This window comes from Hermetia illucens, chromosome 4 (assembly GCF_905115235.1).
Source record: "Hermetia illucens chromosome 4, iHerIll2.2.curated.20191125, whole genome shotgun sequence".
Lineage (NCBI taxonomy): Eukaryota > Metazoa > Arthropoda > Insecta > Diptera > Stratiomyidae > Hermetia > Hermetia illucens.
The window spans coordinates 111,654,657-111,677,613 of NC_051852.1; positions in this window are offsets into that span (position 1 = coordinate 111,654,657).

Here is a 22,957-nt window from a genome sequence, read left to right on the forward strand (position 1 = left end):
CCCACTAAATCATTCTGAATAAAGCCATTTAGTGGTAGGGTTCGAATTTCACATTTGGTGAATGTCCATCTTGTGTTTGCCAGAAAACATGCTATATATTAGCTTATCTTCTATGTTGCTGGGTGTAGTTATCTTCCTGGTCATTGGCTAAGATTCTTGGACGAAAATTTTGTTTTAACAGTTCACTGTCGCCGTGAAAGCTTTAGTAGGCTGAAAGTTTATTTCGAGTTTTCAAGTCAAGCGAAGGTAACATTCTCAGCTCCATTGTTTTAAAGCATTCGTCTTCGATCCAAAGTGCACGGTTCACATTGTCTCCATTCTGTATGCCACCGATCATATTCTGCGCTTTCGAAACAAAAATTCTGAGTCTGCAATTTATTAAACCTAAACCTCCTATGGGTAGATGGGCAATATCGCGACCCGTAAACAATATTTATTCCACTAATCAACAACAATCCTTTACCCAAGTGTGAACTAAGAAGAACATCACTTACCACACTTCCACACTTTCTGGCTTTGTATTTTGCGCAGCTTGCGTTCCGGATACTTTGCTAGTAACATTGTCATTTTCAGATAGGTTAGCGCCTACCCGGGGGGTAGTAGACCTACCAGGTTTTACCTCAGGAACATATTTGTTTTTCGGTTGGTCAAAGTGTTTTCACTTTTCTGATCAGTTTGCGGGGGTTGAATTTTACCTCGAATCTCTGGATTCAGAACTGCTACATTTCCTTCGGCGATTAAAGGCTGACATGATTAGTTTCCTCATTTTGTCTCCATGTGGTAGTTGGTGGTTCACGTGACCATGATTCTGGTGATCGCCCAATATCGCAGAGGCCTCACTTGTGGTACAATCAACCTTATATTATTCATCTCTGTGCCGAATTTCCAAATCCCTCACCGGTACACCATTTCATGTGGCAAATACGTCATGGGCATCCATATGTATACATTAGGAGACGCGCGCACATGGAGATGCTTATGCGCAGGCCGGGTAGGTGCAAGCAAACGCGAAACATTGAGTAAAACATATGGATATGGAAAGGATACCCAGATATCAAATCAAATGGAAGGGGGGCCTTCTTAGTGGGAAACTTGACATCTATTATAATATTACAAAAGCAGATATTGGAATGGAAATGAGGTCTACACCGAATACTTTTCGTAAGAGCTCGTAGCTTGGAAGCTCACCACCGCCACTCGGGGTCACGGGGCTACGAAAGGAATGCTGATAATCACCGGATCAACATGGATGCTGCTCTTGTAAAAGTCGAACGAACGAACTCTAAAGTTCATCAAGGTGAGGTGGAGAATCCACCAAAATATCAAGGCAATGATATTGGACATTAAATTTTCCTATATTAGAGGTTGGTATGGTAAACTTATGCAAGAAAGGTAGGTAGCACTTTCTCAACATAAGGTAGGTGAGAACGCGGAAAACGGAGTAGGGGTGGAATTAGTTAATCCTTAGTGGGCTCTTCATCAAATTAAGCTAAATAAACGAAGGTTTGAAGGAAAGTTGTTAGTTCCTTGATGACGGCATTAACATTGATAAAAGAAGAAAAATCTGCAATCGGTAAATAATACAGGCAATGGAAAAGATTGGGAACCAAGTAGCGGTAAAAGGGGAAAAGGAAGATTCGTCCGGAAATAATCATTATTTACAAGAAAGGAGATATGCCTTACGTTAATATCCTTTGGAAATAAATAGTCTATATGGAATTGGCAGACTTGAACGGTAATGTTAGTCGTGTCAGAAGTACGCAGTGTGAGTCGTGTCAGAAGTACGGAGGAATTTGATCTGATATTGGAGCTAAATAAATTCGATGAGAAGTCAGCGGATAGTTTTGGTGATCAGGTAGGAAAGATGTTAGGCGAGTCAGCGAGAAGCATGAGATGGCAATTGCGTGCAAGGACCCAGAGGAGGTTATATTACTAGAGGATGTCTATCGTGCGCTAAGGGGCAATTTATCCTTAGCTGAAGGGAAGAAAGTGCGATAAAGAGGATAAAGAAGGCGTGTTGCGTGTGTATATTAACCGCTTTTTTTAACTTGCCAGTGGAATTAGCGGTCAAATTGATTAACGCCGATGAGATAAGAGTTGTTTCGACTTAGGAAGCAATAATCTCGCAAGAGATGCTTCAGATGCATCGATTTAGGTCACTTTGCAGCAAATGTACTAGTTTTAATAGGTGGCTAAGGTGCAGAAGGTGTGGAAAAGAGGGCCATTTCATCAAAGGTTGTATTGGAAATCCACGATGCATGTAGTGCAAAGGAAATTTCGCCGATGAGATCATTGTGCCTGGGAGCAAGAAAATTTTGTCAAAGGGTAAGAGGGAAGCCGGAACAGTGACAGAAGGAGAAAGATCTGTGGGTGAATTGGGGATAATAACGCTCCGGGATGGAACGTAATTTCCAACAAGCACTTAAGTTACATTTCCGTTCGCCGAGCTAGTGGGTGGTCCATAAAAGTTGTAGATCTAAATCGGGGGACATCGGTCATTGGTAAGTACTTTGCGTTGGTGATACTAGATGTCAAACTTGTCTGAATTAAGGTCACTTTAGTTAAGCTGGGTGTCCTGGATTACTTAGATAATCGAGATTCACCTCTCGGAGAGACTTCCGTCCGGCCCATGGTTGGTATCAGATTGATGACGGACCGAAGGAATATGTTGTGATAGCAACCAAGCCTCCGTATTGGGATCCCTGCTGTGGAACATAATACGCTTTTGCGTACCAAAAGAAGTAGCTTTGATTGGCTTTCCATAGTATTTGCAAAGCCCTCCAAGGGTGGGGAACTTTATGAAAGTGAAATCATTTATGCCATCAAAGCATGGTTACAAATGAATGCACTGAACCTGGCGGACGAAAAGACGGAGGTGGTCCTTATAACTAATCGCCACTGATCTAGTGCAACGAGAGAAGAGAAAACGAAGAGAATTGATTTACCACCTGACATAGTTCCTCACGACACACGGTGGATACAAAAAGTATTTGCATCATTTCGCGTTGTAGGAGCCTCGACTATCCCGAAAGCGTCACTATACCCGACGACACAGAACATGTTGTTTTTCATTGTCCGAGATTCGTCTTTGAAAAGAATGGTTAAACAATACCCTCGTTTTAGTTATCCGGCCCCATAATTTCATTGAGGAGATGCAGAGATCGGAAACTGACTGTAGCGCGGCAAGCGCAAAAATAACAGCGATACACGAAAAGCTGCAAGAGCTGGACTGAGCACGGAAAATCCGACAGACCTGTGACTTAATCGTACTGACGTGGACCAGAACGTCCCCCCAAAAGTAATATTTCACAGTGGTTCCATTTGAATATGGACGGATAAGTGGGGGTGGTTTTAGTCGTTAAGAATTCCACAATCTCCTGCAACCTGATGAAACACTGTCTTTTAAAGATTTCTTCCCTCATCAATAAAACAAGTTAAAGACCGGAAGACCGGTGCCTCAGACATGAAAGGTATTCTCGATCTTTCGTGAATGAATATTTGGGTGCACGATGGTTCCACTTATGTATAGCTCGATAGTCAATTCGATGTGAGAGTAGAGTAAAGTGTAATAATTGGACGCGAAAGGGACAACCTTGATGTGTTTTAACTTAACAATAATATGATTTCCACCAAACCTGGGATGAACTTGATAGGAGGTTCGCAATAAATTTCCAAAAATAAAATAAAGTACTATTACTAACTTGAACACATATCACAACAAAGAGTATTTGGAGGCCTATATACCAAATACATGGCCCACCATAACTTTTTTTCAGATTTTAGATCAGTAGGTTCCAAGGTCGGGTTCTTAAAGTAATTAGCCTTTTCCGGACCCCGACGCTACCTCCTTTTGTCACAAATGATGATTCTAATACCTGCTTCAGAATATACTTTTCAAGATTTTCCATTTCATATCTACCCTGGCTACACCCAGTGAAACAAATTTTAGAACTTTTTTTTGGTGTATGGGGATCCTCTCCGCCTTAAGCTCAACGTTGAACAATTGAATTTATTACATGTGTATGTACATTGTTCACAGCTTCAACCTACCTACCAAATTTCGAGTTAATAACTGTAATCGTTTCTGAGAAAAGTGCGTGTGACAGCCAGACAGATGGACTGATAGACAGATAGATGATGCCAACCGGTGGACACACATGTTCATCTTCGCTATCAAGAAGTGGTTGAAAAGACGGCATTGTGGGATTGGTTATAATCTTGCGCAATTTCCCACAGGTTATAAAGCATATCGCCAGTACCTGTACATATTTCAACTGGATACCTCACTCGATTGACCAAAATGTGGTAATATCCCAGAGGACCCAGAGCGCTTATTATTCCACTGTCCAATATTTGTTGAAGATAGGAAGAACCTAGAGAAGACTCTGGGAAAGGTACCGATACCAGAAAATTTGGTGCGAAGAATTCTAACTTGTCACGAGGACTCCATGATCGCATCCATCCAGAGAAAATTGGGAAGATTACCTTCCTTGTCAAAGAGGAGCAAAATAATTACAAAAATAATCATGAAATCATTGGCAGACTGTGATATTAAACCAATAAAAGAATATGATTCTGGTTCTATCCATAAACTTTAAAACGTTCACTTTGAAAATGGATATGGATAAGGTGTCCAGGTAGCTTAGTCGTTATGGGACTAAAGTTAGCTGTCGTAAACATCGCCTCTTAGTGCACGGTTCAAATTATATTATTCGCAGGATACTACTCGTTTGTAAGCTAATACACAGATGGCGCTACTAGCATAAAAATCAAAAGACACTTATACAAATTTGACAACTGGCGGACTAGTTTGTGGGATGCTCGTAGTGCATTTTGAGTGAAGCAACTTTGTTAGTTTGTAGAAAATGGATTAAAAGGAATTTTGTGTGTTAAAAAGCATTCCTTTTTGGCGAAAAAAAAAGCCAAATGAAACCAAGACTTGGCTTGATAAACATCATTCGGACTACTTTACTAAGTTTAAACGAGGCGAAATGAGCACTGAGGACGAAGCAGGCATTGGGCACTACAAAGAGACTGTTACCGACGATAACATGAAAAAAGTTCATAAAATAATTTTGGATGACCGCAAAGTGAAGTTGGTGGAGAAATCTAAGGCTCTAAAGATATTAAAGGAGCGTGTTGGACATATCGTGTATGTATGCGTTTAAAGCATGAAATCTCGGAAGACAAAAAAGTGCTGTTTCATAAAGACAATGCACCGTGTCACAAATCAATGCTTCTGTATCCACCGTATTCTCCGGATCTGGTCCTCAGAGACTTTCTCTGCTCTCAGGTCTCAAAACAATGCTCGCTAAAAAAATGGTATCGAAAAATTGGATGACCGCTATAATCATTGTATCGTCCTCGAAGGCACCTTTATTCGATAATAAAAACAAATTTTACCAAAAAAAGTTTGCTCTTCTATTTTAGCCTACGAACTTTTCAGCTTACCTGTAAATTAAAGCCGAACCAAGAAACGTGATAAGATTTGGCTTAGCTTTTCACAGAATAATATTGTTGAAACTTCGACAGGCAAGTCAGATGTTTATATCGAACAACCCCTAAATTGCACTGTGTAGTGCATTCTACGACAAAAAGTCGGTCCAAATGCGTCTGATTTTTCTATGCTTGGAAATTAAAATTCTGATTTCCACTGTTGATTAAATCAGCTTCAAATGAAACCTAAAAAATTAGGTCATTCTCCATAAATCGATCAATAATCGATGTCTTCCTCTCCACCGAATTTTGAAGCATTCAATTTTTATCTGCTTTGTGCGTTCGCAATTCTCCTGGCCCAAAAATTTACACATCCTAAATACATTTCTAAAGGATAACACGACTTTACGCAAACATTTTATTATTATCAGAAATGATGAATTATCGGAAGCTGACTGACATAACGAAGCACCTACCCTTGCCAAGTGAGAGGTGTAAGCGTCTGGCAGAAGGAATGGGGACGACATTTATCGATTGCGTGCTGCTCCGCCAATAATTGATTGTTTGTGATTAATCTCGAAGGTGGGATGCGATTTTGTGGCGAACCAACTCAAGGCCTTTCTTGGTCGTTTTCTTAATAGACGGAACTACTCCACCTTTTATTCACGGCTCATTTGGTGTTTCCGCATGCATACCCTTGGTTTCAGCCACCGCAGCGCTTCTCAGTTAGGGCACTGAAATGTATTCTAATCTTATTTGAAAAATGTGTGCACATGTTCCATTACTTCGAACTCAGATCCATCGATATTCGGCTCAGTTGACGAAAGTAATTACTTTGGATACGGAATACCTAAACAACGCAAACTTATTAACCTAAAAAAACATGGTTGAGTTATACCAACGTTTATGCAAACATTTTCCTGAAAAGAAAAACAACAAGAATAATATTTCCATAAATTATGATCCTACTTCATGAAATCTCCTTTCCACACACTTTCGCTAACGGTCGGTCAGAAGCGCTCGAGCTTTTATATTACTCCCGCCCTATTGTCCCTATATTGTGGCCCCATAAATTTTAAGTGATTTACATATGTCAAGGATTTGCATATTCTGATTTATTTTCATCAGTATGAGATGAAAAGGCGAATCCCGAAAATCGAAAGTCATACGAATGGGGAGCAAGGAATAATCCTTAATACACAAGTCCGGGGACGGGTTGGTTATGAGCGGAGCTTATTTATTTCCCTGTTTTTAACGGCATGCTGGGGACAACCGAGGACAATTTCGTTGAGTGTTATGACTAAGCTCCAGTATAAAGAGCGGGAAAGATAACAACGGGAAAACTCAATTTGAAAAAAATGGAGCATTTTTGCTCATGGCTAATTACGAAGCACTTGGCATTGTGGAAGCGCAGAAGAAGAATGTACCCATGTAAGCCATGGTAGAATCCCAAACCAACAAGGAGAACTAAACCTCATAATCGGAGCTAAACAAAGCATTCCGCTGATTTCATATTCAGTTTATCCACAATGAGAAGATTTAAGTATGAATTCTGAATGTCGTTAAGACGTGGAAAACAAAAGAAAATTTTAATAATGGTGTGACAGAAAGACCTTGCACCTATAATCCCTCTGACTAAAGCAGGATTCCTTCTCTTGGCATTCTATTGTTAGGTAGGCCAAGGATTATGCAGCCGAGCTCAAATTGTAAACTCATTGGATAGGGCCAAGGGAAGCAAGGATGCGGATAGAGGCCCAGCGAAAAAAAATTGGATTTGCGATATCATCAACGTCACATTGTAAGGGTTGTTTGAATCTAATTTTCAAGGTATGACGCGAGTTCTATTAAAATTCAGCAGAATTGCCCCGAGATGTTTGTTGATTGTGCGTCTGGTTCAAGTCTGCTATCAGTCTAGTCATCAAGAGTGGTCGTATCGAGACGATAACAATGCATAAAGGTAAACTCACAATCAAAGGAAGGTTGAAATGCGTGGGAAAACACGCATTCCGTGCATTAAAGTTCTGACTCCCGAAAATTGTCGTGGTAATTAATATTGATATGCAAGAAAAGAAAATGATAACGCTATTATCTGGCATTAGATAAGGCGTTGCGGTCAATATTAAATTCTTAGTTTACATTGCAAACATTTGCTTTTGGTGCTGTCTCTTAGTGTGTTTTAGTACTTTTTCCCTCTATTTGTATTTCTTACATTTCGGGTTAAGTAGAGAAGATACCAAGTTCGCCGAGGAGGAAAACCAGTCGGAAACCGGAATTTCAACACTTCAGGTTTCCCGCTTGTTCTGTAGGTTCGACTATTGATGTTACTGCTATGCTGGCTACCTACAACCGGTATCTTAAGCTATAATAGATTTAAAAGTAGTAGACAAGCTTTGTATTCTCCGAGGTAGACGAATGTTTGGTGCAGGAACGAATTGTTTGGTGTCACAGTCAAAACCAAACCAAAGAGGAAGTAGTGGAAAGATTCAAACGGTTTGTAAAGCAAATGCCGACAGTGGCGAATTTACATGTTCTTGACAAGCCATCCCAAATATAAATCATCCTAAAATTGTAGATGTTTATATCGGTTATCCGACAATAGCCCCGATCAGCAGATGCTAACGACGGCGCATTTTTCAGTCCAGGGCGAATTACGTTACAACGGAAAACGATTTAGAAAAAACTTTCCCGCGACTGAGTAATGCTTTTAGGTTCAGGGGTTTCAGCAGCGGTTTTGAAATATCTCCTTAAGTCATCTGCAGAAGCGGTAAAGGTGGGGAAATTCAGGACGCCAACTTGGTCAGTGGAATTATGAAATTGAACATTCCTCGACCTCCGATGCTTTAGATGCACCACTCCATATGACAGGTCGAAGCAATGCAGGAGTTGCGGAGTGGAAGGCCATATCAACAAAGACTGTGGAGCTAATCGAAATTGCTTACTGTACAAAAGGAAGGAAGGTTTAGACCCTCGGAAGAATGAAGGCAGCTGCGGGTGCCAGGAATACAGAAGAGTGCTCAACATAAATTACAGATGAGGTTGATATAAATCAAACTCAAGCACTGTAAGGTGGCGTACGAATTATACTTGCATACCATCTGCGAGAAAATCATCGATCATATATAGTGAGGCAAATCGAAATAACAGTGGGGGCATTTGTGTCAAAGACCGAACGGGCCAAGCAGTGCTTTGAGCTTGCGGAGAATAAGTCTTCCAGGAAATACTGGAGCACCAGGAGGAAAATTTGACCACAGCGAAGGTGAAAGGTATTCACGAATATTGTAATGCTGCTCCCAGCGCTTCACTAGCCTAGTATGATACTAGGCGCTCTGGTTTTGAATGGAAGAGAACTTTGTCTGACCATGGTATCAGGTGGTTTTAATGTGTGGGTTCTTTTATGGGGTAGCCGCACAATGAATATCAGAGGACGTGCTCCGCTCGAAGTATTTGCGTGATTGTTGGGGAGTACATAAATTTTCAGAGAAAGGAGCCTGGGATCTATAATAGAATAAAGAGTCGCTTGGAAAGTTAGTAAGGCATGTACTCTCAGTAACTATCACGAAATCTACATGGAAATCAAGGGCGAATCGAGCTTGAAAAAAGCTCCCGCAGAATGCCCAACTACTGGTGAAACAATCAAATAAAGCTACCGCGCCGCATATTTTGGGACAAGGAGGCTTTACCAGAGACTCAGAGGAAAGCCCGGTAGCGACGGCCAAGAAGAGCCACACAGGCAACTGCGTGGGCGATTAAAGAAATTGTTCAGACGAGTAAAAAGAACAGCTTCAAACAACTGTGCGACCATGCCGATATAACCTCTTGGGGTGAGACCCACAATGTGGTAATAAAAAGTCTGCGAAAATCGCTCAAAATGAAATATCCGCGCCTCGTGAAAGACATTGTTACCTCTCTGTTTCCTCACCATAAAAATAGCGCAAGGCAAATGGGTGTCCAGATCAATGGGGGCATAATAAACAAACCTCCAGTAACTGCAGAGGAGCTGCGGGAAAATGTCGTAGAATCGAAGACAAGATGCGCCAGGTTTGGATGCGGTGGAATACAAGAAAATCCAGAACGTGAAATGTTTCATAGCCCAAGGTTGCAATGGACTGGAGGGATCTGAACCAAGCGTTGTGCAGGAACGAGAGCACGGAGATGCTGCGGTCGAAGGAGAACTGGTTCACGGTTTCCCACGCAACCGTAAAAATAAAGCAGGAGTTTCTGAGCGAGGAAACAAGCAGAAAGAAGCAGAAGGACGAAGGCATAAGATAAACCCACCCCACAAAGTAATACCTAAATGGTGGTCGCTCGGGGCTGGGGTTGGAGAGGCTGGAGTGGTTTTTAATGAATGCGAATCTCATACGTGCTCGCTCTATCTCCGACGTTCGTGTGGCGGAGATGCAACGGACGTGTCTCTCTAAGGTTTTACACTTTCGTGTACGAAACATATCGAGTATGATAGAGGGAAATTAACATATTAACATTAGCATTAGCATATTAACAATGGGCGCTTTGATGCAGGTCAAGAAAAAATACTCAGATTAGATAATTTCATGAAAATGGTGAGTAATACCATCAATAAGCGTTGTGAGTTCGTCGGGCTGACGCACAATGTCCAGTGCTAATTTAAAATAATGATTCGAACGTTTAAGGTTGCTTGTAGAAAGGCCAGTTTGATGGCTCGATATGCAGCGAATGCGAAATTCAAAACCCTGGAGCGAGATACAACCCCAAAGTTAAAGGTATATTATAGAATACATATGAGAAACAGGGAGGTGGCGGAAGATATTGGAACTGGATATGTTCCTAATGTCAAGCTTCAAAAGATAGCAGAAAAAGAGAGCAAAAACCTGAACAGTTGTGATGATGAGTAGCAACTTAAATGAAACAAGCACCGTCTGGATGTGATTGTTATTGATAGCCAAGGTAACTTCCCTTAAGCGGAAAATCAAGAAAAATCCACAGTTGAGAGTGTGTAAGAATCAGGAGAGCCCAGAATGAAGAACTTCTCTTGGAGATCTGGATAAAAGGATAGTTCGATTCTTAAGAAGGAAAGTTGAGGCAATCACATCTACTGCTGTAGTAGATTGCAAGCACTTCATTAAGATTACGATGGGGAAGGCTTATGGAACAAATTAACGCGATATAGAGCTTGCCCGGCTAAGGGCAACAATCGTCGAATATGAGTGACCATTACATAAATTTGTTTTACATGCGAGCACATGATCCCTTACTGTCACAACGGGAGACTTCAACACCTGGTCTACTGAGTGGGGAACATTTCTCATGCTAAAATTTCCGCTACAGTTACGCTTTATGGCAGGGTGTAGAAATAATACCTACATACTCATACGCTTCTACTTGCTGAAATTTGTTATATATCCCACCGCAACTCCTCGAGGCACTGAGGCTTATTCCGTGCCATATGTTCCTAGAACGACCCACCCCCTCCCCAGAGTTTAAAATAAGAGTCGAGGTAACTTTCCATTTGCTACTTTTAAATAGCAAACCAGAAGGAGCAGTTACGTTTCTACGGCTTTCAGTGGCTTTTACGGTCGCGTTGACCTAATCCCACGGTCTTCTTAAGACACGAATTGATTTTATGACTACAATCACAGGACGTTCAGACAAGCACAATGATACTAGTCTATACTGAGTGCATGGGTCAATCTACTCACACGGGTGGATGCAAGGCCTACCTAAATCCCAACCGAACTTTGGAGTACGGCAAAACTTTGTTTGAGGCCAGATGAGTCCCATGCAGACTCAGATCCGATCGGCTTTTCGAGTATTCACTTACTGTATCACGGTTAGCAAACAAAAACAAGTACAGCACTTCCTGGTGCCACCACCATATAGGTTCCCCTCGGCCAATTGGTTTTGGTTTGGCCCTGGTTTAGCAGTTACTTCCCCGTCTTCACCTCCACCATTTCCAAAGTCCATGGCTCGGTGAAAGAGCAGGTCTTGGCGAGCAAGTCTATCAGCCTCATTACGAGCAATGTTCTAGTGCCCTGGCACAAACACCAAGAATTTTTCGTTCAGTTGACCAAGTTTCAGCAGCAACTGGTGAAAATTCCACACCAACTGGTTTCGTATATTACTTCTAGAGTGAACTGATAATGTAGTTTGATTGTGGGTACAGGTTCGAATGGTGCGACCTCAATGCCAATGAAATGATATATATATCTGGCTGGAATATGGCAGCCGAGAGGTCGAGCCAGTTCCATAACTTTTAGCTTGGAGACGAAACGTACCAGTTGGATTTCGCCCCTGCTAAAGTGGGTAGCATGTAGCTGCCGCAGCAGACGGTCTTAGTGAACGGCACTAGTCCAGTCTTTCTAGAGTTCACCGTGAGTCTGTTACGCATGTGAAAAATCCAATTGATTAATATCGTACCGATTCCAAGCAATTTTACCGCGGCGCAAATAGTCACGAATGAGGCGCCTTTGATATTAAGGCGAATTCTTTATCCGGCATTGCCTTCTCAATTTTTGGCCGTGAACTCATGGAGTGTTGCCTCCATGGATTTGTCTTTCTGTTGCCTACAATAAAGTTGCCACCTGGGGATGTATGCACTCCTTATGAATCGATATCCTAGTCTTTCCAGCGCTTTTAGACCGATCGATTGGAAGCATTTTGCGTCTGGGTAGATGGGTTTGGGAACAAATTACTCCTTAACACCACGTCAGATAATCGGACTATAAGCGTGTACTAGACAAGTACGGTATGTATTCTGAACATTTTGTCTATTACTAGACCATCTTTCCTTTGATGGCTGCATGCACCTGTCGCCCCGAGATGAGATTTTGGATGCGTAAAGCGCTTTAGAGCATGGTTGAGAAGCAGCCTTCGCGGTTCTCCTCTGTTTCGCCAAATCCAAGTTTTCCCATGATGATTTGCCCTTCTTCGGCATCATGAGTGGATAGCTCTGTGTGAAAACTTCTCTCATGCTAGCTGTGATCATCTGGGCTGTTTTCTGAATTCCAGCCATGAAATTAAAGTGCTTCCCAGGGATCGTAACTCGGGCTCTCAGTTTCATGAGGATTTGCAGTTGCAGTAGTCTACACTCTCATAAGTTGGAACTTCCCAACCATTTGTGATGTCTGTTCCACTGGTAATTTCATCTACGTCAACAGGGATATAAGCAGGACACTAAAGAATCTCCTTATCTCCCTGTTGATTTTTTATAATCAGTTTAACCGCTATAGTGTCGCCATAACATAAGTCATTAACTAAAATAGGTTGGCGGTCTTTTGAAACCACCATATTAGAGCGGGGTCTATCGTTAACATGTTGGAAATTTCCCCCACCGACTGCTCATGGTCACAGTATGAGATACCTATATGTCTTGCAGCGATTGATCCAATGACTAATGAATGTAGCTGCCGCTTCACAATGCTGCAAATTTACAGAAGAAATATGGCATCTGATCTACGATTTAGAGAAATATACCGTGCAATATTTTACCGACTCAAAGCGAAGCTTAATGCCTTGCAGGGATACCGTCCTTACAGATGAAGAGTTTCCATTTGCTCGGTATCGTATCCAGATGGATTGGTGTTGCCATTAAAGATGCATACGTCGGCTTCAATAGCCTTGGCTGCAAACGAAGACTTGTCCCTTGCTAGCCGGGCCTTAGTTTTCATTTATTTGGGCTGAAGAGTTGGGCTCCTCAGAAGAAAGCTGCTGCTTTTGTATACCCTTAGTCACAGATGTTCCGAACGGTATTTTGCCTTCAACATTTGACCAACTCGGATGTTGTGGTTTACCCGGAATCTGTCTATCCGAAGGCGGTTTTCCAGGAGTCATTGCTTTACGCGGAGGGCATCCTAAGTTTCAACTGTCTTTGATTTGATTAGCGCAATTATTATTGATAGAGCACCTTGGGCCACCCATGTTTCTTTGGTTTCTAAATGGAGAGTAAATTGGAATTAAGCTCAATGTTCATTAAATTCTTAACTGAATGTTTTGTATGTTATTAAGCAGTACACCGTGACGTACATGAAGATCTTGTGGATTTAACGTAAGCTACTGCCTTTTGGGCATAATCCTACAGTTCTTTTTGTACACCGATTGATTTGGAGACCACAATCACAATCCCGCTATAAGTGACACCGCGGTACTGGTTTATATTGAGTGCTGGCTCAAAATTCGTACCAGTGGATGTAATGCCTATCTAACACCTCTGCCGCACGTAAGGGGTACACACCTGAATTGTACAGCGGAACTCCACGTAGATATCGTACGGGATGCTACAGAAACAAAAGAAATAGCATTGGGTGTGCTTTCGCCTATCGAAACAGCGTTCAATAATACATCGCGCACAAAGACACAAGAGCCTTAATCTGCAAGGGAATGGGAAACACCCTGACCTTCTGGATGGGCAGAATGTTAAAGAATAAGCAAATAGAAGTACTGACAGGTACAGATTCTATTGCCATGAATACTACCCAAGGTTGTGCTAATTTGGAGCATCGTAGTTGATGATCTCCTAGAAGAGCTAACAAACACAGGTCCACGGCCACGATAGTGATATTGTTTTAATCTGGAGGGGCAAATATGACGATATCCTATGTGACGCATTTCAAACCGGACTACGAATTATTAGTAACTGGTGCAAGAAGGTGGGGCTCCCAGCCTTGATCACCTGAACCATTAGATTACATGGCATGGAGGTGAAACAAGTTAATCAGGTAAAATATTAAGCAATCACACTAGACCAAAAGCTACCCTGAAAGACACGTGCCGGCAAGCCGCAAGGGATATGGTGACTTGCGGGTCCATAGCAAGGCAAAATGGAATTGCACCTAGGAAATGCGACACTGGATATACACTACAATAGTAAGGCCAATGATTACCTATGGGGCGATAATGTGGGTAGATAGAACGCAACTCAACACAATAACTGGGGAGTTGCAAAAACTTCAACAACTGGCTTGTTTCAGTGTGGCAATGAGGATATTCCCAACGGCGTCTCCAAAAGTCCTTCTGGAATTGACTCCCGTCCATCAATACATACATATGTAGGCAATTAGTACCAGTGAGGCGTTGAACTGCTAAATAGAAAAAAAAGAGAATATGACAACAAAGGTTCACTTCGTTAAGAAGCTTGAAATACGTTAATATATAAAATATACGCCATAAACCGAAGTACCTCCTTGAACCTCCGAAGGAATTATAGGGCGCAGAAAATTATTATTCTGAATGACAGCCAAGCGGCCGTCAAGCCACTTAAGTCCAACCAGGTGAACTCAAAACTGGTATGGGAATGTCTTGAAAGACTGAAAATGCTCGGCTCTCACAACAAGATCTGGATACTCTAGGTTCCCGTACATGTTGGGTTGGAAGGCAGTGAGGAAGCGCGCAAACTGGTGAGGAAGAAACCAGGGACGTCCCTACATGGACCAAAACCCTTCCATAGAATCGGAAGTAGGTTCGTGGCCATGACATTAAAAATGGAAGGGACAGCTGGGGGAACTATACTGGGCAAACCTAACTAGAATGGAGCAGTTCAGCTTGCTTATGAGGGGACACTAACCCAACCGCACCAAGGACTGTTTAAAATTTACCAAGAACCTTCGGATTATAATAGGAATACTGACTGCGAACTCTTGGCTGCGTTCGAGAGAAGAATCCTCTGAGGAATTTTTGGCTCCCTACATGAGGATGGACTATTCCGTAGCCTACATAATGACGAAATCTATGAGCGATACCATAACCGTCTGGTTAGTTAGGTTACGGTGGGCGGGTCACTTAATCCGTATGGATGAGGATGATCCCACCCGGGAAGTCTATAAGGGAAATATGTATGGTAGAAAAAGAAGACAAGGCAGACCCTGCCTAAGATGGAGCGATGGCGTAGGTCAGGACACCAGACAGCTTTTAGGGATATCGAATTGGTGGACCTCGGCGCAAAACCGGGATGTCTGGAGTTCCTTATTAAGGCAGGCTTAGACCGGATACCAGTTGTTGCGCCGTTGATGATGATGATACTGACTGGTCACTGCGTACTAAACAATATTGTCAGTTATCGGCTATGATTAATAGATACTATATAAACAGTAAAACGGGTACAATAGTTCTTTAAATACGCAGTGACACTTCCCCTAACAAGAATAATAATAAGATTTTAGTTTATGGTTCAGTCCCTGCTAACTCGAAAAATTACTAGCCGCGCCACAACTTGTATTCCCAAGGAGAATATTTGCCACAGATTCAGGAGCACCTTCTCCACTTTAGTACTGGTTCTAGGATAGATTGGTGCGTGCGTCGGGGTTGTGATGGCAATGGGGGGATGATAAGAAAAACTGGACCATGCGGCTTGGATGAGCAAACTATCCACTACGAATTTCATTGTCTTTGTATAATCTGCCTTACGGGCTAAAGTCACAAACACATTTCCCCAATAACATATTGCACGATCTTGATTCATGTCTTCCTTCGAAAATTATGTCAGTTTGTCATAAGTGATTGTTCTCACTTTAGGGAGCAACTTCAGCGCGAAATGCACCAGCTGTAGCTATATGAGAGAAAGATACATTAAATCAAATCATAGTTTACAACACTGAAGTCACCCTTTAACCACGTAAATTGCCACCATTCGCTGTTCATCAATGCGGTGACAACAATCCAAGACATAACAAAAATTAATAGGGAACAAAAATCAGGAAAAATAGTATTGTCGTGTCATTTCCGGCATTTAGCATTGATATAGTGCCAGAAGGCAGAGTGCAAAAGGGACACATTTCTTTATTAGCTGGGAGAATGTGTCAATTGCAAGGGAGCACAACACCTATAAATCACCCGGATACGGTTTACGTCCTTCGCACGCTAGACGCTTGGGCTGCGCTTCATTGTAGGGCAGAATCAGTCAGGGCTGAGAGTCCTGCTCCCCACAGGGAAAGTGTACACAGACACGCTTGAATGCTTCCGCTTCAGTCGCTTGCAACTGGAAATCCTCGGGGAATATATACAAACATAAATAAGTACTTCTACTCTCGAATGGTCGGTTTCCGTGGAACACTCAATGACTACCGCACTGCAAGTATTAAATTAAGTTTTTTTATGGGTACGCTTTTTAACATTAAGCATTCACCGACCCGCACAATAGTAGAACATTTAATGAGTCTTTAACCTTTATAGACCAGGGTAGTGGCAATATCTCGTTGGGATTTGAATGGAGAGATTGAAGCAGCGTTAGCAACACATAAACATGAAGATCCTTAAAAGGTCCTTAACCTTTCTCAAACGGGTAACGATTTGGAGAAAAACTGAGAAAGATAGTTACGTTTTAAGGGTGAGTAATTCAACACACTGAATGTCATGGGAACTGTCCTTTCCTTTACCGGAATGTTCAAAATCCTTCATCGGATTTTATTTGGAGTGAGGCCAGAAACAACCAGTAACATTTACGGCAAGTAATTTTGTGTAAGGACCAAAAAATAAAAAGGCACCAAAGAGTTTTGAGTGGAAGAGCAGGATACGGGTTAGGAACGGGGATGGTTGCAGTGTTTGATGTGCCGGCGCGATATAGAGGACAACTCCTCCAAGATGAAGGGATGGTTATTGTATATGTTATTGCTAACGGATGAAAGGAACTAATGCAGTTTCTTCAAGAAAACGTGACCATAAATTAATTAAAATTTGATCAAGCTCTTGTTGAATTCACCTGCTTATGATTACCATTTACGAGTGCATCGTATTAGTGGTGGCGCACCTGTAATTTTTTTAGAAGGTCCAGAGGAAGGAGTGAAGATGTTACATGACGTTGTTGATACGATTAAGTTACTTATATGAACCCAACTTGTAATGATAATTACGAAATTACGATGGTCAAAAGACCATTCTGAATGGCCGGAGACGAATTATAGGGAAGAGCTGTCCCAAAAACAGAAAGTTTTTGTTATATTAGCTGTCATTACTTGGGTTGTTTTCTCAATTGCGCGCCCAATCTGTTTCCTGCGGTTCATAAAATAGAGCGTTAAGGCCCAGGTCCATGTTCATTATGAAACTAACACTCTTGTGGTCTAAGCGCGTGATATCGTTCAACATCAGCCACTTGCCGAAGGGAATCTCCAAGGACACTATTGTGACCGCAATGAAGGAAATGGGCTCATTTTCCAAGTTAAAGATCTGCAGTTCAGTTCCTACAGTCAAAGATCCCATCATATTGAAGTTCAGACTTATCCAATAAATATAGTAAGCGTTAACATCGCCATATGATAATTCCTCCATGCCAAAATATTGAATACAAGAAATTCAATTCAAATCGCATTGCTCCAAATGTTATGATGAAGAAAAGCCATCGCGCATGTCCCACTGTCTACGGTAAGTGCAGGAGAAAAATCCTGCGCATAAGACTTGTCACATGAGATGGGGAATCGCATACAACAAAACCATCTAAGCACCATCGATACACTGAGAAAGCAATACATGAACAGCAAGAGTCACGGGCCAGGTGGCTAACTCACCCCTACCCCACAAATAGATTTCGTTCTCTTTGGCCACTTGATTCGCTCCTCCTGCATTGAGTCTTCTTGCTTCAGGCCTTTACTCTGGGCACATTGGATAGCTGTTATTATTAGGAACTTCATTCTTGCCCTGTGGCTAATAAATAGAAGTGTTTATAGTTAATTTTATCATAGTCATAGCGCTATCAAATAAGTCGTCAATTAAGAGAGTTGGGAAGTCTTCTGAAATCACCATGCAGCAGCGGGGATATAGTGCTTCTGCAGGCATTCAATAGATCAGAATGTCGACTTAAATTTTTTCCAGCTACTGCCCATAGTCCTTGTATGAGATATATAAATGTCTTGTAACAGTTAATTTGATAACTTGTTGGTACACGTTCCGTTTCACAATTTATTTTTTTTAGTTCTTAATACCTGACACTTCCAGCGTGGCAATTTAAAACTCGCAGCAGAGCCAGCACCCAATTTGTTTCTGCTTGCGGGGAAGTGGCTGTTCAGCAGATTGATGAAAGTGGACAAAAAAGGACTAATATTTGAGGAGCATTTCTTCAAGATGGTGGTAGGGACCTTATCAAGCTCGATCGACTTCTTGTTTTGCTCCGTTTCATGAAGGTTACGACCGTTTCGGGTTTGACGAATTTGATAGGCAAAATCGAGCCAGGGAGTCTGGTTGGCACTAGTGAGTGATGAAATATAAGGAGGCGATTGGTTCATTGACTTCAGCTTTGAAGCTTTGGTCAAGCGTGTGAAGGTGGAAACGCTTACCAAGCACTTTTTCTTTTAGGAATGTTTTGGGGTAGGATGCCACTACGGCTGGTACTTCTGTCAAGCCGTGGGATTTACAGACTTCCCTGCATGTATTTGGGTTGAATTCTTAATATGGGTGGCATACAGGGTTAGGATTCCTTCACGGATTGAAGTAGCGAGATGGTGGATTTTGCCCTTCAGGGAGGAGAACTACTATATGATTGGACGACATTAGGTTGATCATCGTGTTAAACATCATCATAAATTGCCGGGGTTTTCCAGCGAAGTTACGAAGATCCGAGATGTTTTGGCTTTGGGCGTTCGTCCTCGCTAACTTGAGTAAATTTAAAGCACTTTTGGTTGTTGGCAGGGTGGTCGTTTACCCCGCACTTCAGGCATTTGCGACTTTTGTTCAGCGTCTTGAAACACCCACCAAGCCCGTGTGCGTTATTATATTGGACGCTGGCAGTTTTTCCACTGCAAAATTTGTTTATTCATAATCCGGTCAAAGCGGACCAAAGCCTTTATAATTGCGAAATCAGATCAGATCATCTCGAAAAAGGTGTCAAATATGATAAGACATAGACTCATTCTACGGCCCTCTTGCTTTACCCTCGTTGTGACGAAGGGCTTAATGGACAGCAAGCTGCAGATGCATTGAACCTTGAGGTCCTCAGTGATCCCCTGCACAGAGTAACTGTGAAGGTTGTTTTCTCTGATGGGAGCGTATAAGAATAAGACTTCGCCTGATTCTTTACGAAAAGGTTCTGCAGAGTAGTCCTCTTTATTTTTAACCAGGAGGTTCTTGGTGACCGAATTGGAGATCGTGGTTTGGGTCGATCCGAAATTTTCTGCGGGTTCTACGACTACGATTGGAGGAATTTTCGCACTTACCTGTATGCTCCGATGCGCCTGCTGCTGCTTGGAAGTTGTTTGTTGCTACCTTGCTGGTTTGGCAGCTTGCAGAGAAGGCTCATGTTCTATTTTGTTTTTCAATTGGGTGATCATGGATTCATGGTTTATCTCGGACTCCGCGTCCATTGTAACTTCGAACACACTTCAAATTCCAACTAAATTTCCTGTGAAGCCGAGCTGCCGCTGTTTTTTATTTTTCACTATCTGGAATTTTCCCTCTGGTTGGGCCCAATAGCAGTTTTGTCGTGGCCCTTAAGAATATTCTTTTCTTTACGAGTTTGCATTATTTTTTTTTTCATTTTTTGCCCATTTTGTCTCGTGGTCACACTATAAAACGGGGCAGTTGTCGTTTTTAAGGTTTTGTGTAAAGCAAAACCTTATTAAAATCGATTCAATGTCTGTCTGTCTGTCTGTCGGTCTGTCACACATACTTTTCTCCAAAACGGCTAAACCGATCCGAACGAAATCTGGTGGACAGATGGGAACTATGAAATCCCACGCATACAGCGAGTGGCATAAATTTAGGTGGAGTTTAAAGGGGAGCTCCCCATACATGTAAAGGGGGGATTCAAAAATTTTTTTCACCGGATATAGTTGCGTATGGTATCAAGTGAAAGGTCTCGATTTGTACTTTTCGAAACTGATATTAGTTTTGGTATAAATTGCAAAGTCCGTGAGTAAGGAGTCAAAATGTACGCACTTGAAGTGAGACAGGACTCATTTTCGGAAACTACCCAACCTAAAAATCCTAAAAAAATCAGGGTGGTGCACCTAGATGAAACCTAGGCCTCAAAATATGTCCCATTCCGATATCTGCTCAAATAAACTTACTAATAGTATATTACTACTTTTTAGAAATTTACTGAAAACCCCCCTAAAATTCATCCTAGGACTTCCGAATTTTGTACCAGCATAGGGGCCAATATTTCGTATATATGTGCTAAATTTCGTGGTAATCTGGCAATCAACGCCAAAGTTATAGCAGTTCAAATTTAGCAATTTCGCGCGAATTTACTGCTTCCAAAGCCATGCAAATCAGATGCTGACGTCATAATTACCCGGAATAATTGACATTCGCGTGAAATATTAAAGTCGCATTTATGAAGAATCTATTATACTTATCTGCAGCCCTTTTTAAGATTTTGTGTAAAACACTTATGTGAAATCTAATCTTCGAGAGATGCCCCATTCCGGTATCTGCTCAAAAAATTTACTAATAGTGTATTATCAACTTTTAAAAATAAACTAAAAAACTCCCCTTAAGTTCATCCTAAGTGTACTAAATTTTGCACCGACATAGAGGACAGCCTCGTGCATACACATGCCAAGTTTCATGAAAATTCAACTATTAGTGGGAAAGTTATAGCAGTTCAAACTTATCAATTTCGTGCTAATTAACAGCATTCTAAGCCATACAAATAAGATGCTGACGTCATAATTAACGAGAATAATTGACATTCGAGTGAAATATTAAAATTCCATTCAAGAAGAGTTTAATTCTCCCTAGCCCTTTTTAAGGTTTTGTGTGAAACAAAACCTTATTAGAATCGAGACGGTGTCTGTCTGTCCGTCTGGTGGAAAGGTTCAAAAACCTACTGCTGGCTACTGCCAAACAGTTATGTGAGACTTCTACTCACTAAAACCACCTCCTTCTTCTTCCACTCTCCCCACGGGACTGCTATAAGCATTGCATCGTGGGGCTGGATCAGTTCTTAACTGCGGCGCATTATTGTTCGCTCCCTTTCTTGCTTTCTTCGCAGTTCTTCATGCCTTAGCTGTTCATGAATCATTTTCAGCTCAATTACCACTTGATTCCAAGCCTCCGTTGATTCCAACATTAACTCCACTATATTTCCAGGTGTTAAGTGCCTGTCTGCGATCGCCTCCAGCCTAGTTCGGTGTGCTGTAAACCTTAGGCACTCAAACACAACTTGCTCCGCATTCTCAGCCACGTTACCACATCTTGGGCACCATGGTGACTCGTCGTGTCCAAATCGATAAAGATAAGCCCGATAACCTCCATGTCCACTTAAAAACTGTGTTAGCTCGTACCTTAGTTCCCCGTGATTCCTTTTCATCCATCTTCGAATGTGTGGAATGATACGGTAGATCCAACGGCCAGTTTGTGCCTCGTTCCATCTCTTTTGCCATTTTCCGATGGATTCTCGCCGTGCTAGTTGCCGTCGAAGTACAATAGACTCACCGATCGCATACATATTGTCGTAGAGACGCCGACCTTCATCCGCCAAGATGTCTATGGGGATTGTCCCTGCCAGTACATATGCTGCTTCTCCTGATGTCGTTCGATAAGCACTGCATACCCGGAGTGTACTTAGTCGATATGCCATTCCTAGTTTTCTGCAGTTTGATTTGTTTTCCAGAACGGTGGCCCAAAACTGGAGCTGCGTAGAGTAGCACGGAACTAACTACCCTTGAAATAAGACGACGTCGACTTTGTCTTGGTCCACCAATGTTCGGTAGTATCCTCGAGATCGTTACAGCGATGGAAGATGCTTTAGTTGCAGCGCACTCAATGTGTTTTTTAAAGTTGAGTCTTTTGTTAATCATTACTCCCAAATATTTAAGCGACTCTTGGGAATAAATTGTTTTTTCACCAACTTTAATTTTCACGGTCGTGTCTTTCCTTCTTTTGCTGATTAGCACTAGTTCCGTTTTATGTTCAGCAAGTGATAGACCGGACTTTTTCAACCAGGAATTGATCTCCCATATCGCTTCATTTGCATAGATTTCGATCTCGTCTAAGCGTTTTGCCACTATTGTTACCCCGATATCGTCCGCAAAGCCAATAGTTGTCACCCCATTAGGAAGACGTAGCGTCAGCACTCCGTTATACATAATTAACCACAGTAAGGGACCTAAGACAGACCCCTATGGTACGCCGCAAGTCATTGGGAATAATTTCTCTCCATCGTCCGAGTCGCAATATAATCTTCATCCAAGAAGAAATGCAACAACGATGCGTACAATGTACATTGGAACCTTTAGTTTGGTTAGAGCCTCTACGATTTTCGTCCACTTTGCAGTGTTGAAAGCATTTTTTACATCGAGGGTCATCACTGCGCAGCATTTGTCATCTTGTATTGCAGCGCGAGCCAGGCCAGTCACCATGCTAATTTCATCGATGGTTGATCTCCCCTTACGAAACCCGAATTGTTTGTCGGATAGGCCTCCTTCCTTTTCCGCAACAGCGAGCAGCCTGTTGTATAATACTCGTTCAAATAGTTTACCTATGGTATTGACCAAACATATCGGTCGATATGAGGAGGGGTCTCCCAACAGTTTACCTGGCTTCGGAATAAGTATCAACTTTTGCAGCTTCCATTGCTCGGGGAATTCTCCTTCTTTAAGGCATGCCGTAAAAACTTTGGCAA